We start from the raw sequence: 15,871 nt of genomic DNA, 5'->3' as shown, positions 1-15,871 counted from the left end.
AATAACAAGAATGAAAACATCCATAAACGTTATGCTCAAAACATAAGACGGACAAACGACCATTTACAAAAATAAAGTAAAAAGGCATTTGGCATTGAACATTGTTTAATAGTCTACAAAAATTTCATATTCATCCAAAAATTAGTTAAATAACTTAAGATAACACATATAATATATACGTACATTTCATTTCACATAATAAAGAATCTCCGCTTACAAAATAGTACCCAATCGTCATAGAAATTAGTATTCCAAGAATCCAAAAATCAGATAAAGAAGATAATTATTCCATGTAAAAATCAACAGGTTTAAAATGATTATAGAAATGACACGCCTCCTAAATTGTACAGAAATCACCATCCCACTTTTGAAAACTATAGGGCAATCATACAGGCCACCACTTATAAACATTCGGACTGGCCGAACCTAATTATAGAAAAACTTCACTTCTAATAAGAAAATAAATACTGGAAAATGTTATTAATATGGATAACATAATAAATAACATGTGGACTTTTTCGATATTAATCTTTTTCCTGTTCCTATAAACGCTTTTAGAGTATTATTACATTGTTATCAATGTTCTTATTGCTGAAAATAAGCTGTAATATAATCACAATAAATTAATATGAAATTCTCCCGTTGGGAGGGGTAAATTCAAGGATTTTTAGAGCGGGGGGGGATATTATTGCATATTAATAAGAGCTTAAGAAAATATAAGATAGAAACCTATATATATATGTAATACAATTGCATTAATCTAGAGTTTTAACCCTCAAATCATTATTATTCTAATGTGTAAATTTTGCATAAAACCTAAAAATTTACATAGTTCTTAGGTGATAAGAAAAAGGACAATAAATTTATATGCATCCCCAATGGTGATAACATAAATTACCCCTTTTTATAGATTAAAATCTTAGTTTGGACAGTTTGGAACCAACCAATCAAAATTCATTAAAAGTACTCTAAGTTTTCTAGCCAACGAATATGATAACATGGAGATAAAACTTTGGGTACCAGTGCAATTCCCCTTCTTCCCTGGGTATTACCGTTTGTACGACAATAACTACCAAAAATCGATTATTAAAACCTGTAATTTTTTTGGCTTTGTAATCTATGGATTTAATTGATCTTGTATTTTTTAGAAAAAACACAGTAATAGTGTCTGACTGATTATGACGTAACAAAAAAAATTAGCCAATGAGAGGCCGTTATTGACCAATGGTAAAATTTATAGTGGCCTCTCATTGGCTATTTTTTTTGTTACGTCATAATCAGTCAGACACTATTACTGTGTTCTTTTAGAAGTCTATAACAAGTTATTCTATTGTATTGATAACTTATATAGGAAGCCGGATGTTATAGCAATTTAATATTGTATAACATTTAACATGTATAATATGATTACTGGGATAAGGTTATTTTGGCCAGTTTGATATTAAAGCAGCTAGATGATTGTGTATCTATATATTCTGGGAGGGAGGGGACATTGGAATGTTTGTAATACTGGTACTCAAAGTTTTATACTCACATTCTCTTATTCGTTGGTATCAAAACTTTGTGTTGTTTATAACCAATAATTTTAATCTACAAAAGGGGTAATTTTGTTCATCAATTAAGATGAACATTAAATGACTTCATTTACTAATTATTCAAGTTTAACATGAATAGGACAATGCTATAAGGCCTAAAATATCAACACTGTCCGAATATACCTGAACCACTGAACCTAATGGACATATCTGATTTCCCATAATCTTTTTAATACAACAGTGTTTAGCATATTAGCAAAAATTACATAGTTTTAACACGCATCATGTGTTATATAATGATTTTTTCTCTTACTATATCTTTATAAGTATGTTGGGCTTTTTCAGATGCTATCCTTTTTTTCTATAATATAAAGGAGTACGTTTTTTGTACGATGCTAGGAGCACCTCCGCAAGTATATTATAAAATAATAATAATTAATATAAAAAAAAATTGTGAGCTTTATTGCTGCGCTTCTAATGTATAGTATTTTCCTTGTTACGAAATCTTTTACCCTAAAGTTTCATTGATGCCAGTATGTATGTCTTTCTAAAAGATCTCGTAAAAGGCCATGGACCGTTCATTTTACAATATCTAAAAAAGGTTTAACATTAATTAAGGGTTGGTTTCAAACAATTCACAAAAGGGAACATAATAAAGATCCCCAACCCCCTCCTTGAAACAACTATCGAAGCCACCAGTATTTAAAATAGATTTAAAAAATTATAAAAATGTTTTTTTTCTTCTTAATTTATACTTCCATTATTGAGAAGTATCTTATGTATTGTATAGAAAACTTAAAAATGCAAAATTTTATACTATTATCCGTATTATGTTACATTTTATGTCAACAGGACATCTCAGGGAGGGAGAGGACATTGGGCTGATTATTATGCTAGTCCCCAAAGCCTTGTAGTAACGTTTTCTTATTCGTTGGCTTAACAACCTTTGGGACTTTTATTGAATTTTGATTTCTTGGCTCATTCAGTTGAGTGTCCAAACGTTTAAACCACTAATTGTAATCTAGCTAAGGTATAATTTTGTGCATCAACATTGGGAATATTCGTCAATTTTGTGCCCATTGTCTTATCCCTTTAGATCCCTGAAGATAACTACATATCGTTATATATACACGTTTAAAGTAGGGAAGCTACTCTATAAGTATGTAGAAACTAGGACATACTTACACAATACATACTTGGAATAATAAATGTATAAGTATAATCCAGACAACTACGTGCCCAAGTGGCATAGACCCTTTTTGTCTTCTAGCAATTTGTATTTTTTTTGTAAATATTCGGCGGTGTTAATATTTACAACGCTATTATTTGATTTCAAAGACCCAATATAAAATTATCACAGTGTCCTTACCCCATGGGTAGAGTTACAATATTTTTTGTGTTTTTATTATCCAAATACTTTTAATTTTGTAATACCTAGTAATATTTTACTAACTGGCAGTTGCCTATTAGGATTTTAGGTTAATTGTTCAATTACTCGCGAACTTTTCTTACATTTTCTCTATTATGTGCATACTTAAATGTTAAATTTAAATGTTTAGCTACTTTAATGATTTTAAATCTTGAAAAGTTTCTGCTAGTTATTTTTGCGAATTCTAACCTACATAAGATTCTTTTTATTTTTGAACAAGAAATCCAAAATAAAAAAGTACCACATTGTTTAAATAATTTTTACTCCAAAACTTGTTCTACAATTGCATATTAGTTTTCCAAAAAACTTTTTTTTTGGGTGGGGAGGGGGTATGAGGTGAAAGGTTTAATCAGGATTGGAAAAAAATATTATTTTTTCAAAATTAACTGAACTAAAAATTAAATTGATTGTTTTAATGTAAAAACAATAACAATATTAATTATTGGTTACAACACATAGACATACTCAAATTAAAAAGAAATTTTACTACTATCTAAACAATTTAGCTTAATTATAGAAACATCCCACTTTTGTACTAAAAGATTTGAAGATAATGTAGATTTAGCAAAGAATTATTGCCTTTCTTAAACTTATATAATAGGTTAAAACCAAAGGATCCAGACAATAAAATATAAAAATAGATGATTATGAAATAAAGTCAGACCCCTATCGTTCATAGCCGTAGAGTAAATCTAGTTTCTTGTAAATTAACGGACGGAAAGACAGAGTTATGTGTGTTTTCCCGTATTTCCGAAATATAGGAAGCTTTGTAAATGTTGTGGCAAGTTCTATGCTATTTTTCATGAGAATGGACAAACTTTCCATTGGTATGACCTTATTTTTTTTTAAATAGCTGAATACCATTCTGTCTGCTAGAGCTAAGTAAAACTATTCTTTTAGTTTCTTCAATGTTGTTCTATCAAAACTACAAGAAAAATGTTGATTAAGAGATTAAGTCTCAGAGTGGTTTGGGCTATTTTTGAACGCCCTATCTGCACTTTAAATACTAAGCCCATGGATGCTAGGGGTGAAGTCGCTAGTATCCTATAAATATGTAAGTTTTTTTTATTTATCCGTTGAGTTAGGGAAGCTACTTTTCGGGGTGGATTTAGGCTACTTTCTTATTTAATATAAATCTTTGGCTGGTTTTAGGATATATTTCTATCCCCTTCCTTCCCATTAAAAACCAAAGCCACTAAATGCAAGGGGTGTAGCCGCTAGATAAGTTGCAATGATAACTTGTGGACATATAAAGGACAGTGACAGAATTAAATTACAGAACTATAAGAACACCTTTTCTTTATATCTTATGTCTTACAGTGAATGGTTGCTTTTAATTTATTGCCTAAAATAGCGTTTTTGTAATCCAGCTAATCATTGACCCATGGCGTAAGCGATAAATATAACTAGCTGATTATCAAGTTTGTCCGGGTCCCACCATCGCATAATACCCAAAGTTATATTAATAGTATCAACTGTTGCTATATCCGACGAGTGGCAATATACACAGTTAAAATAAAAATAAAAAATTAGCATCAGATAATATTATATATTCATTTCATTACTGTATAGCATAATCCCATACGTTCTAGCAAAAAAAAACTCATTAGGATATAAGGAAGATTCCAATACTGTATTGAGTATTACTTAGTGTTCTATGGAGTAATATGTATTACTAAAAAAAGAATGTGCATTTTATAGTATTATCTAAACTCTCTATGGAATAAAATTCAATACGCTAGAAAGAAGTTTTTAATACTCTGGTTCATAATTTTTGTTACTCTGTAAGAATAGATACTAAAAACGTAATATCTCTGTATAGTAATAGTTATTACGGTATATAGTACTACATGGTGTTATATATTCATTTTGTTAATACAGCACACTTACGGGTCCAGGTCTAATACAACCCCAGCGTATCAATTGATACTAAATGAAAAAAATATTTTTTACAGTGTAGAAATGGCATATGGTATATAGGCAACAAACGAACTACTAGACAGAACGTATTTTAGAGCTCATTTTAGGTTTGGTTAGGTTGGTTAAAGGAATAGTGGCTTGCAAAACTGGTATTCGTAGTGTTTAAAGCAGGGTTTTAACATCTTTAGAACCTATAAATAGGTTTTGTTAGATCTAAAAAGTTTTTTTTCGGTAGTTTATAAATAAGGTTAAGTGAAAGAACCACTTGGACTTTAGTAAAGAAAGTGATGGTTATATTGTTTAAGGAAAATCAAAAATTGACAAGTAAAGGTGAAGGAACATGTAGGTATAATTTCAATAAGATTTCTTTTTAAAATCAAATATATATATTATATTATTTTATTTTAAAACATTTTAGAAAAACCTTATAAAAGTTTACATCTAAATTACTCTAAATATTTTATATACCCCTTTCCAACATATATGTAAATACATAACTGCTTAAAAATGAGTTTAGAATAATGAACTTTCTCTTATTGGGTCTTTAGTTTTAGTGGCTTTTGTAATTAGTTCGAAAATAATGTAATTATAGATTATTTGCTTTAAAAGATTTGATATTAATTAATTAAATAACAATTTTTTTTCAGGGAAGTTTAAGATTTTTGATATAATATTTTTTACTTTATTAAAACATCCCAAACTTCTTTATTAAAGCAATCCTTTATTAGTTAAAAAAGCCATAAACGGTCAAACAAATTTTTAGTGAATTATGTTAAAAGGGGCGTTACCATGATTTAAAATGATTTATACACAATTATTTTAATGGATAATTGCTAGTTGTTTCCAATATGATTAAAAGATAAGTTGGAAAACTAATTTTATATTGTAAGCAACGCATCTACTTCATGGATGACTTTTAATGAACGTACGTCCTTTTGTTTTTACCGTCCTTCTTTGATTTTTCTGCAATTAGAGCCACCTCCAAATTTAAAAACATTATTGGTATGCTTCTGTTCGGAAAGGTTAGAAACTGTTAGATTGATCAACAAACATACATTTGACCATTTCAAATTATATAAACCCTCCTTTCATGATATTATCTTATATTTAAAACATTATTTTCCATTACAAAGTTACTCTATAACATTAGTTTGTCGGTATGTCTGCCAAAATCAGCGTAAAACGTATTGCATTGCGTTAAAGAGGTAGTTTAAGCTTAAACACCGTCATAACTAAATATATAATATAAAAATTTTATTAATAAATGAAACAAATAATAAACCCTTATCCATTTCTGCAAATAACTTCAACAACTTTTTCAAGGAGAAGGAAAAATATTCTAAAAATCAAATAGACTAATTTATTTCAATACTGACAACTAGAACTTTTGAACTAAAATAGCTTGAAAAACATGAATACTTGCATCCAAAAGGTATCAGTAAGACAAAGGCCGATAAATTGCAAAATTTAATAAAAGTCCCCAAAGTTGTTAAACCAACGAATAAAACTTTAGGGACTAGTGTATTAAACAGCCCATTGTCCCCTTCCTCACTGGATTTTTAATAAAGACATTTAAGCATTACAGGCCTACAACCATACAGAACAATACTTTTGATTTCTAGTGTAATAATCATTACATATTTCCCGACAAAGCTATATCTAATATATTTGGTAGATAGATTTTTAATTATTTTATGAATATTAGTTCCCATCCCTCCCCTAAATAAGTTAACTAATTTAGTGAATGAAAATGACAAATATATGATATAGTGGGGGAATATAATCCCTCATACACACCACACGCAGCTTCATTCGGGGACAGAAATTCTACAATATTATTATTAACAAGGATGATTTAGTTCAAGGTTTGCAAATTTCTTGCTCTTACAACTCATTAATAAGGGTTAACTGTAATAATATTCGTGGATAAGATAACAGGGGAAAAATTTTCGTCAATTTAGCTTGCTAACTTAGAACTCATTTATTGGTCAGTTTGTTCATCCAGTATGCGAGGAGGGGATGGGGCAAAGGAGCTGGATGGGGTGAATTGTTATTCTAACCCTTAAGGTGTGTGTAATGCAGACAATGCACCCCTCTCACCCCCCCCCCCTCCTCTACGAGAGTAATGTCCAAACTTTTCCTCAAATAATTTTACTCGTCAGGTGGGATAATTTTATAATCCTTTATGAGGGTGTAAATATTTTTTTCGTTCAATATGTCAAGATCTCTGCAAATAAGAAAAGAAGAAATAAAGGATGAATTAACTGAAAAGAACTGGCATTTAAAAATATGAAATAACAAGCCTTTTTAAAAATATATAATTGCCTAAAACATTTTGAAATAACTAAATTGTAATTGATAATAAATTTGTAAAAGCATACTCCCAAAACATCTCTCCATACATTTATGTTTCATAATTTTCATTTTTATAATCACAGTAAGACGATAGGATTACTTTTCTTTAGTTATTTATCTCATCGTTTTGTAGACAGCTTTTCGCGGATATTAAAAAAGAAAATAATAAGATGAAAAATTCAAAAAATATAAATGGGATAATTTTGGTCTAGGGTGATTTCTCTCTTGAGGGTGGTGGTACCCTTCCCCAAAATAGCGATGAACCTTCCCAGAAACTAATAGAAGTTACATTGTAAATGAGAACCATATCTGATCGGCGGCTAGATCCTTTGGTACAACCAGAAACACACACAGATTGTTACTTTTATAAAAGGATAACATTTGAGAAAAGTAACTTTATAGAAGGATGGACCAAGCATTGAATGATTTGGAATTGAATAATGTTAAGACATAAAATTCATACAAATATGAAATGACTTAAATTAAATGTCCCTAACCCTTCCACATAACCCAATTTCCTGTTCTAATTGAAAAGTCAAACTTTAAAAATGATTATTAGAGGAACATTTTACTATTTTAAACACCAGGAATAGATAACAATTATTGGTGGAAAAGTTTGTGGTTTGTACAGTTCTTATAAAAGTACCCAAAGTGAGGACAAAAACTTTAGGTACTTTTTTTTATATTGATTAGTTGGTTCAAAATTATTAGTGTCTTAACTTTTCAAACAATTAAATATACTAAAGGGGTAGTTTTTGGTTTATCATTGGGATAATTAAATGAATAGCAAAATAATAAGATATATAGGTAAAGTAAGTTTAGGTTTATATTTGAGGAAAAAAAGTCAAATTGATTTAAGTTTGTATGTACTGGTTTGGTAGTTTAGTTCTTCAAATATTGTAAGTGAGGGGAGAGATATTATTAGTGTGACTACAAATCTAACAAATTCGGATTTAGGGTGAATTCTAAAGCGTCCATTAGTTGCCTGGATGATAAAAACCGCGTCATAAAACGCTGTAAAAATATGACTGCATGCTAGCAAGACACACTCCAAAAAGTCGTGTTTATATAACATTTGACAACGCAGGCCCTAAAAAAGGAAGGGAGAATACCTGAAAATTGTAGGAATTTAAAAGAAAATTATTGCAATATTTAATTTATAAATTTTTACTTTTTTGTATGGTCACTAAAATTATAAGAACTACATTGAAGGGAGAGATAGTATAACAAGAACAGTGCGGTTCAATCAAAGCGAAGCTTTTTGAAGAAATAATGTAAAGTAGGAATAGATATAGAATACGTGGATATTGTGACAGGGGGATTTTTGTTGTTGATTTAGGTGCAAATATAGTCCTCAGATATTGGTCGATATGTTCCTCCATGGTCAGGTAGGGGATAGGGTAAAGTAATATTAGCAAGCTAGGAGAAACATTATATTATCAGGGTATGCAAGAATCTCTGACAATATCCACATACTCTGTATCCATTATAGAAGGACCACAAGAGTGAATGGAGTAAATCATAGCGATATTATTGTCAGCCATGAACAATTTCGGGCAATGAGTTGTGACTTGTAGAGTAGTTTTGTTTCTAATAAAGGGATGGAATCCCTCATATATAAAAGAAAGAGATATATGTTCTTAAAACAGGTCAGACTAAGATTTAAAAGATCCTAAATTCATTGATGAACACTTGGACATCTACCTTAATATCTACAGACCATTGTCTGTGAGCCCTATCTGCATTTTCATTTCCCCTACCTTTACATTCAATGTCATGTATGTACCATTTTTACGTCTCTAGTATGAAACACAACCATAAGGTTTGAGTGTTGGATGGGGGGTGGGAGGTTAGTCAACCAATCCAATTTTCAATTTTGGTTTTAATAAAACAAGGATTACAACATCCATAAGTAGCGAAGCTCAAAAATCATGGAAGAACATCCAGAATGAACTATAGAGTTTTTAAACACAAAATAAAAATTTATATAAAATCACGTAACCTTTCATGATTTATAATGTAGAAATCTAGGAATCGATCTAGCACCACAACCAATAAGTAAATCTTAAAAAAAAACTTTGTGGAATTATGTAAAATGTAAACTTATTCAATTCCTGAAAATTTCAGCCATCTACCTGGACTAGGAGTTGAAAAAAAGCTTGAACACTTAAAAAACTAGGAATCGATCTAGCACCCCAACCAATAAGCAAATCTCACCAAAACTTTATAGAAGTGTGCAGAATTGGAATTTTTTTGATCCTTGCAAATTTTAGACTTCTGTCTTTAATAGGAATCGAGAAAATCATGAAAACTTAAAAATCTAGGAATCGATCTAACACCCCAATTAATTGACATAGCTCAATGAAACTTGGTGAAAATATGAAGAATGATGACTTATTTAATCACTAAAAATTTCAGCTGTCTATCTTTTATAGGAGCCGAGTAAATCACGTTTCCCCCAAAACGTTTCAGACATACAGACAGACGGACATTTTAAATTATAGAGTAGCTTCGCTACTAAAAAGTATTTATTGGGAGAAGTTGTTTATAGGGGTGATTTCTCATGGTACCCTTCCCAGAACTTATGAGAAACTACATTGTAAATATAAAGAAAAAAAACATTACAGCGTCTAGGCAATTACTTCAGTACAGACAGGCAGACATCCTCTTACTTTTATATAAGAAAACTTTTTATCATAGATGGACCATTCCACTTTACCCAAACCACATCTCTAATGTCCAAGACAAAATCAAATGAATTCAAGCAGAAATTTATATAATAAGTAACTATTAAAGTTATGGGATTTAGACTATTCAATTTGTAATATCTTTGGTGAATCATTGTGATAAGGTATTTAATGCATGTCAATTTTCTTATCCCTTTTACACAGTTTTGGTTCTTTTCTTTTGTTATAAACTAATGAACTAGTTAAAGTTGATTAATCAATTTGAGGGTGGAATTATTTTTAAGATTGAATTTTCAGTTGATTTTAAGTTACAAAGCTACTCTAAAATTTCATATGTTTATCTGTCTGTCCTTTCATCCATCCTCTAGAATTTCTTGCCCCAAAACTTCTGTCTCAAGCAACCCAGCTCGTCCCTATTTCAATGGAGAGGTCAACAAAAAATCAACTTTGATCAATACTACCTCAATTTCTGGATTTTCAATGCCACCTCAAAATGCATGTAACTTTACAGATTCTGGTGTGTAGATCGAAATTAGTCATGGAGATCAAGATGTAGCAGTTAATCCTGTGGAAGTTGTCCAACACAATGGTTCAGGAGAAATTGTATCTTACATAGATTTAAACACAGATGCTGCTCCATATAGATTTATTCAAAATAACATTACCCTGCCCGTTAAAGAACGTAGTGCCCCACCTCAACCCAAAAGTGCTCTTAAAATCCTAAAAGTTGGAATGGCTCCAAGCATAGGAGGTGCTGCTCAGTCTAGATTTGTGCAACAAAATACCCAACAAGTACCAGGAACTAGTGCCCTGCCCCCGCCCAAAAGTACAGTTAGACTTTTAAAAGACAAAGGAGGTGCAGCTCAGTATACATTTGTGCAACAAAATATCAAGCCTGTACAAGGAACTAGTGCACCACCCCCACCCGAAAGAGTTACTTCATTTAAAGGAGGTGCAGCTCAGACTCTCAGTATATATTTGTTCAACAAAATACCCAGCCTGTACAAGGAACTAGTGCCCGGCCCCCAACTGAAAGAGTTACTTCATTTGAAGGTGGTTATCATATGGTTGGAGGTGCTGATGGTGGTCTACAGTACGGGTTAAATGCTGATTTTGGTCCTAAACACGGTTTAGATGCTGATTGAGGTCCATAACATGGAATAGATGCTAATGTTGGTCCCCAAACGGGGGGAAAGTGCTGGCGATGATCTAGAACCCAGATTTCCTAGTGGCCAAGATCACAGGGAAGGTGCTAATGGCCAAGATCAAAGGGGAAGTTCTGGTGGTTCTAAGAAAAAAAAATAAAACGGAGAGGAATAACACTGAAAATGAAAATAAGAGCCAAAATTATGAAGCTCCTGATATCAGCAAAGTCAAGCAAAGGAAACTCCGCACACTGGAACTAGAGAGGACTAAACTAAAGAATTTAGCCCATAATCATACTATCACCAGAAAAGAAGAAATATTTAACCGAGAGTTGGAGCTCATAAATTTGAAAATATCCAATGAAAAAGAACTCCACCAATTGAAAATGAAACAAGAAAAAAAATTTTAAGATACACAAAAGAAAATATGCAATATGATTTGGATATCATCGTGACAGTCTAACACCAAATAATTGTTACTGTTTTAATTTCTGTATATATTGTGGCCAAAAAAATATATAAGAAAAAGATAATTCTAACACATGGGAGGAAGGAAGATTGAAAGAACTTAGGAAGAGAGGCAAGCTCTATAGTAAATACATTACAACATAGAAAGTTGAGTATTTACTCATGATTAAACTCTTGCAAGACCACTATACACATTTTAGGAACAATAAGAGGAAATTAGGGCTGTAATATTATTGATACAGCACTGCAGTTTGTTAGTGCGTATAAGAAGCTTCTTGATGGGACAAGATATAAATACTGGTTCCTTTAATGTCACTAGTGGATGAAGAAACAGTTTTTCCTGACATATCTGTAATAAAGACATCCACAATCTCTTCAGCCTCCAGCAACAAATAATGTCAATGTCAAAGATAGTTTTGTACTTACTAGAAAATAGTGAAATTAGTTAAAACTATTACTAATTATATTGCCTGCTGTGTTCTTAAAAGAACTTTTAATTTTATGAAATGTTTTAAATAAAAAGAATATTTTGGTTAAAAATGGAAAAATGCTTGGCTGGATCACAAAATGAAAACTACTAAAATGTAAACTTTTTTCTCCAATTCAAGAAATCATTACTAAAATTGTAAATACCAAAAAATATTTAAATTCCAAAAATGTAGAAAGAAATATTTTTATTCTCCAAAATACATGAATATTCTATGAAGGATATTTTAATGAAGTAAAAATGCATGGAAATAGTCATAAAAGAAAAATAATAGAAAAAGTTATCTAAAATTGAATATATATAAAAGTTAAAAAATTAATAGTATTGTTGAAAAGAAATTTTATTTTAATTTAATCTAATGATAAACGTCTTAATAAAATATGAATAATCCAGACAACTATCTGGCCATAGTGGTTTATACCCTATCAAGTTGTGGCATGACAATAAGCGAAAAATTTGCAGGAAAGATTACAAGCAAGAGGACAAGAATATTGTAGAGAGAAAAGTAGTGCAATTGTTGTGATAGCAGTATTTAATAAAGAAGTACTGCTTATGAAAACCTCTGGCTGTGATTTTGGAGATTAAATTCAGTCATGCACCAAATATAGAGAAAATTTAGGGGGAGGGAGAAGGAATTTAGAAAACAAGATGAAATATTTCCAGTCATGGGGTGGTTAAATCTTAACAATAGATTTTTAATTTACCTTAATTTTAAATATACCTTAAAGCTAGAATATCCTTACAATGGTTCGTGCACAGTTTTCTCCTGAACAGCGGACTAAACTTATGCTAGACTATTCTAATAAAAGTGTGTTATAAAAGAACTTTAAGCCAGAGCTTTTTCAGTGGTATGTGGAAGCATTTGTCATGTCTTGTCTGCCTGTAAAGAACACAGTGAGAAATCTTATGAAAAAACAAATGTCAAAGTTTACATTGCACAGTTGTGACAGTAAAGATTCTCCAGGCTACACTCATAGTGGCCTCGCACGCATGGTTGTGACAGAGAGAATTAAGTGTGAGGTTGAAAAGATAATGGATAGAGATTCTGCAAAGGATTTAGGCCGTATTGGACGAGACCAATCATCATTCAACTCAGGCCAAATAAACAAACTTGGTATCAGTCAGACCAGTTGGCGTAGAATATCTGCCCAGTTGGAATATTATCCGTACAAGACGTCAGGCTTCAGAGACTATTGGATACTGATCTTCCCAGGCGAATTAACTTTTGTAACTGGGTTTCTAGACAAAGAGTACAAGAAATGAAGAATATCCTATTTTTAGTTGAGGCCTGTTTTGATTTGAAAGGTCATGTTAACTCACAGAATGTGCGAATGTTTGCTAAAGTAGAGAAGGGATGACCAAAAAACCTAGTACATGAAAATTTTGTGTCGGAGAAGCTGCTTGTTTTTTGTGGAATCAAAGCATCTGGCTTATTTGGTCTCAAATTTTACCGCAATGAGACAATGAATGCAGCTAAATATGAGTCACTTCTCCAATACCATGTATTTCCTGAAGTCAGGGCAAATAATGGTGGCAACCTAGACAACCTTATCTGGACACAGGACGGAGCTCCATGCCACACAGAAAGAAGAAACATTGCTTATCTTCACTGCCAGTTTGATGGCTGACTGATAAGCAAGGGAGCTAAAAGAGAATGGCAACCAAAATCACCAGATTTATATCCCTGTGACTTCTTTCTGTGGGGTTTTCTAAAGTCTCAGGTTTATAATTCTAAACTTAACAATCTGGATGAACTGCAGGCAGCTATTCAACGTGAGGTTTGGCAGATGGATCCTGACATGTGTCGTAGAGCAGTTTTAGATATCAGAAAACGTGCAGATCTGTGCTTAAATAAATTATATTTTTTACGATGTTAAATATTTACAATCTGTTGAATAAAAATTTTAATAATCAAAAAATATGTTTGTTTATCTTTTTAGAATGGTAGACATTTTTATTATAAATAAATCTACCTAAAAAGTACAAAATATTGGTCAATAAAGTCATCATACACACTTTATGAAATCTTTATGCTCTAAAAAGTGCTGTTGTTTACACCTTTTCTAAGTTCAATGTATACTTTTATATAGAACAAGAACCTATAATTGTTTTATTTCCATATTCCTATTGGTTGTATCAGAAAATTGGAAACCTCAGTTTTTTCTGACTCACCCTGTATATACCCTATCTAAAATAAAACTGAAGAGTTTTTTTCTTTATAACTACTGGTAGATGAATTATGAACTTTTGAAACATAGAGGTTAAGGATTACGGTGGGCCGATTTTGGAATTTCACATTAGTAGACATTGGCAAGGGTTACTGGGCCAATAAAAAACCCTGTGAAACTTGAAAGAGGTTTTTTAATCCAAAAACACAATGTTTTATATTGGCCAAGTATCCCCTGCCAATGTCTACTAATGTAAAAATCCAAAAAAGATTGCAAATCAACCTGTCCTATTAATGATTATTTGTACGTCATGGTAACTGATTTTAAAGGATGTGCCAAAATGTGCACCTTTTTAAGAATTACAATTTGTGCAGCTTTTGTTAATGGAAGTAAGTAAAGGAAAATGCAACTTTTGAATAAATCAAAAGATGTTCAATTATGTTTTTTTTACAAGCTGTGCAATTTTTGTTTTAAATAGGGTGCATTTTTATGCACATTATTTAGATTAAGCAGCTATAGGAGGAGTTGAGTCACAAAGAAGCTGAAATTGTTGTGCGTGAGATTATCAGTCAAATTCCCTTGTGATATTTACTAGTTTAAATTGTATAGCAAAGAACAATCTTTCTTAAGTTATAACATTGCTCTATTACATTTTTTTTCAAGATGACCATTCATAACTTTTGAGATTCACTAATTATGGATGGTGCCGTCCTTTTGTAAACTTTTTAACTGTGATTTTCATTTGCTTTGCTGTTCTGGATGATTTTATCCTATTTAAAATTTCAGACTTAAAAATGATAACAAGTTTGATGTTGTGGATTACCTTTCACTCCAAATTTCCACATCATAGAGGTGCTGTGCAGCACCCTACATTATATACAATAGATATTTAATTAATATCATTGACTTGCCTATGAGATTGAAAAAAATCAATCTAAGACTAAAATAAAGATTGAAACTTAAATCAATGTATCCTAACAATGTGTCAATAGGAAGAAATAAGACAGATAGATGCTTTGGTAATGATGTTCAATTACATATGGCAGTTTCTGACATTCCATGGGCTATTTTAAATGAGATCACTTGATAGTGACTAAAGAAGTGCATAGGTGAATGCTGCATGCATTGGACAATTTAGAAGACACAGCATAAAAAATGTCATTAGCTGTGGTGGGCCCTTAGTCCACCAAGGTATGACTCAAAACCTAGGTGTTATTCTAGACCCTGAACATTATTGCAAGTCAGAGATAAAATTTAATTTCTGCTTGGCCCTTCTCACATGCTGAAATGTTAATGAGGTGAAGAAATTAAATACTTCATAATAATTATCTCTAGTATGCAAACAAAGTTACAAGAGCCCAATACACAATTAAGTAACAACAAGATGTCAGTAAAGTTGGCCACCCAGTTGTTCAGCGCAGGTCTGTGGTGGATACACATGACTATCTCAGAGAAAAATATTGGAATTTAAAAACAGCAAGCCAAAGTTCTGACCTATTGTGAATCATTAATGAATGCTATGACTTCAGAATGCATGGGAACATTTTCCTTAAAGAGACCTATATCAGAAGCAAATTATCATAGAAATGATGCAATAATGGACTTTAAAAGTGAAAGGATTCCAAAGGCAAGCTTCTTGTAAGGGGAAAACTCAGAGCAGGTTTTCATTTACAACCA

Source organism: Acartia tonsa, chromosome 7, assembly GCF_053477335.1.
Source record: "Acartia tonsa isolate MP-2025a chromosome 7, ASM5347733v1, whole genome shotgun sequence".
Classification (NCBI taxonomy): Eukaryota; Metazoa; Arthropoda; class Copepoda; order Calanoida; family Acartiidae; genus Acartia; species Acartia tonsa.
Note: the sequence above shows the minus strand (reverse complement) of the source record.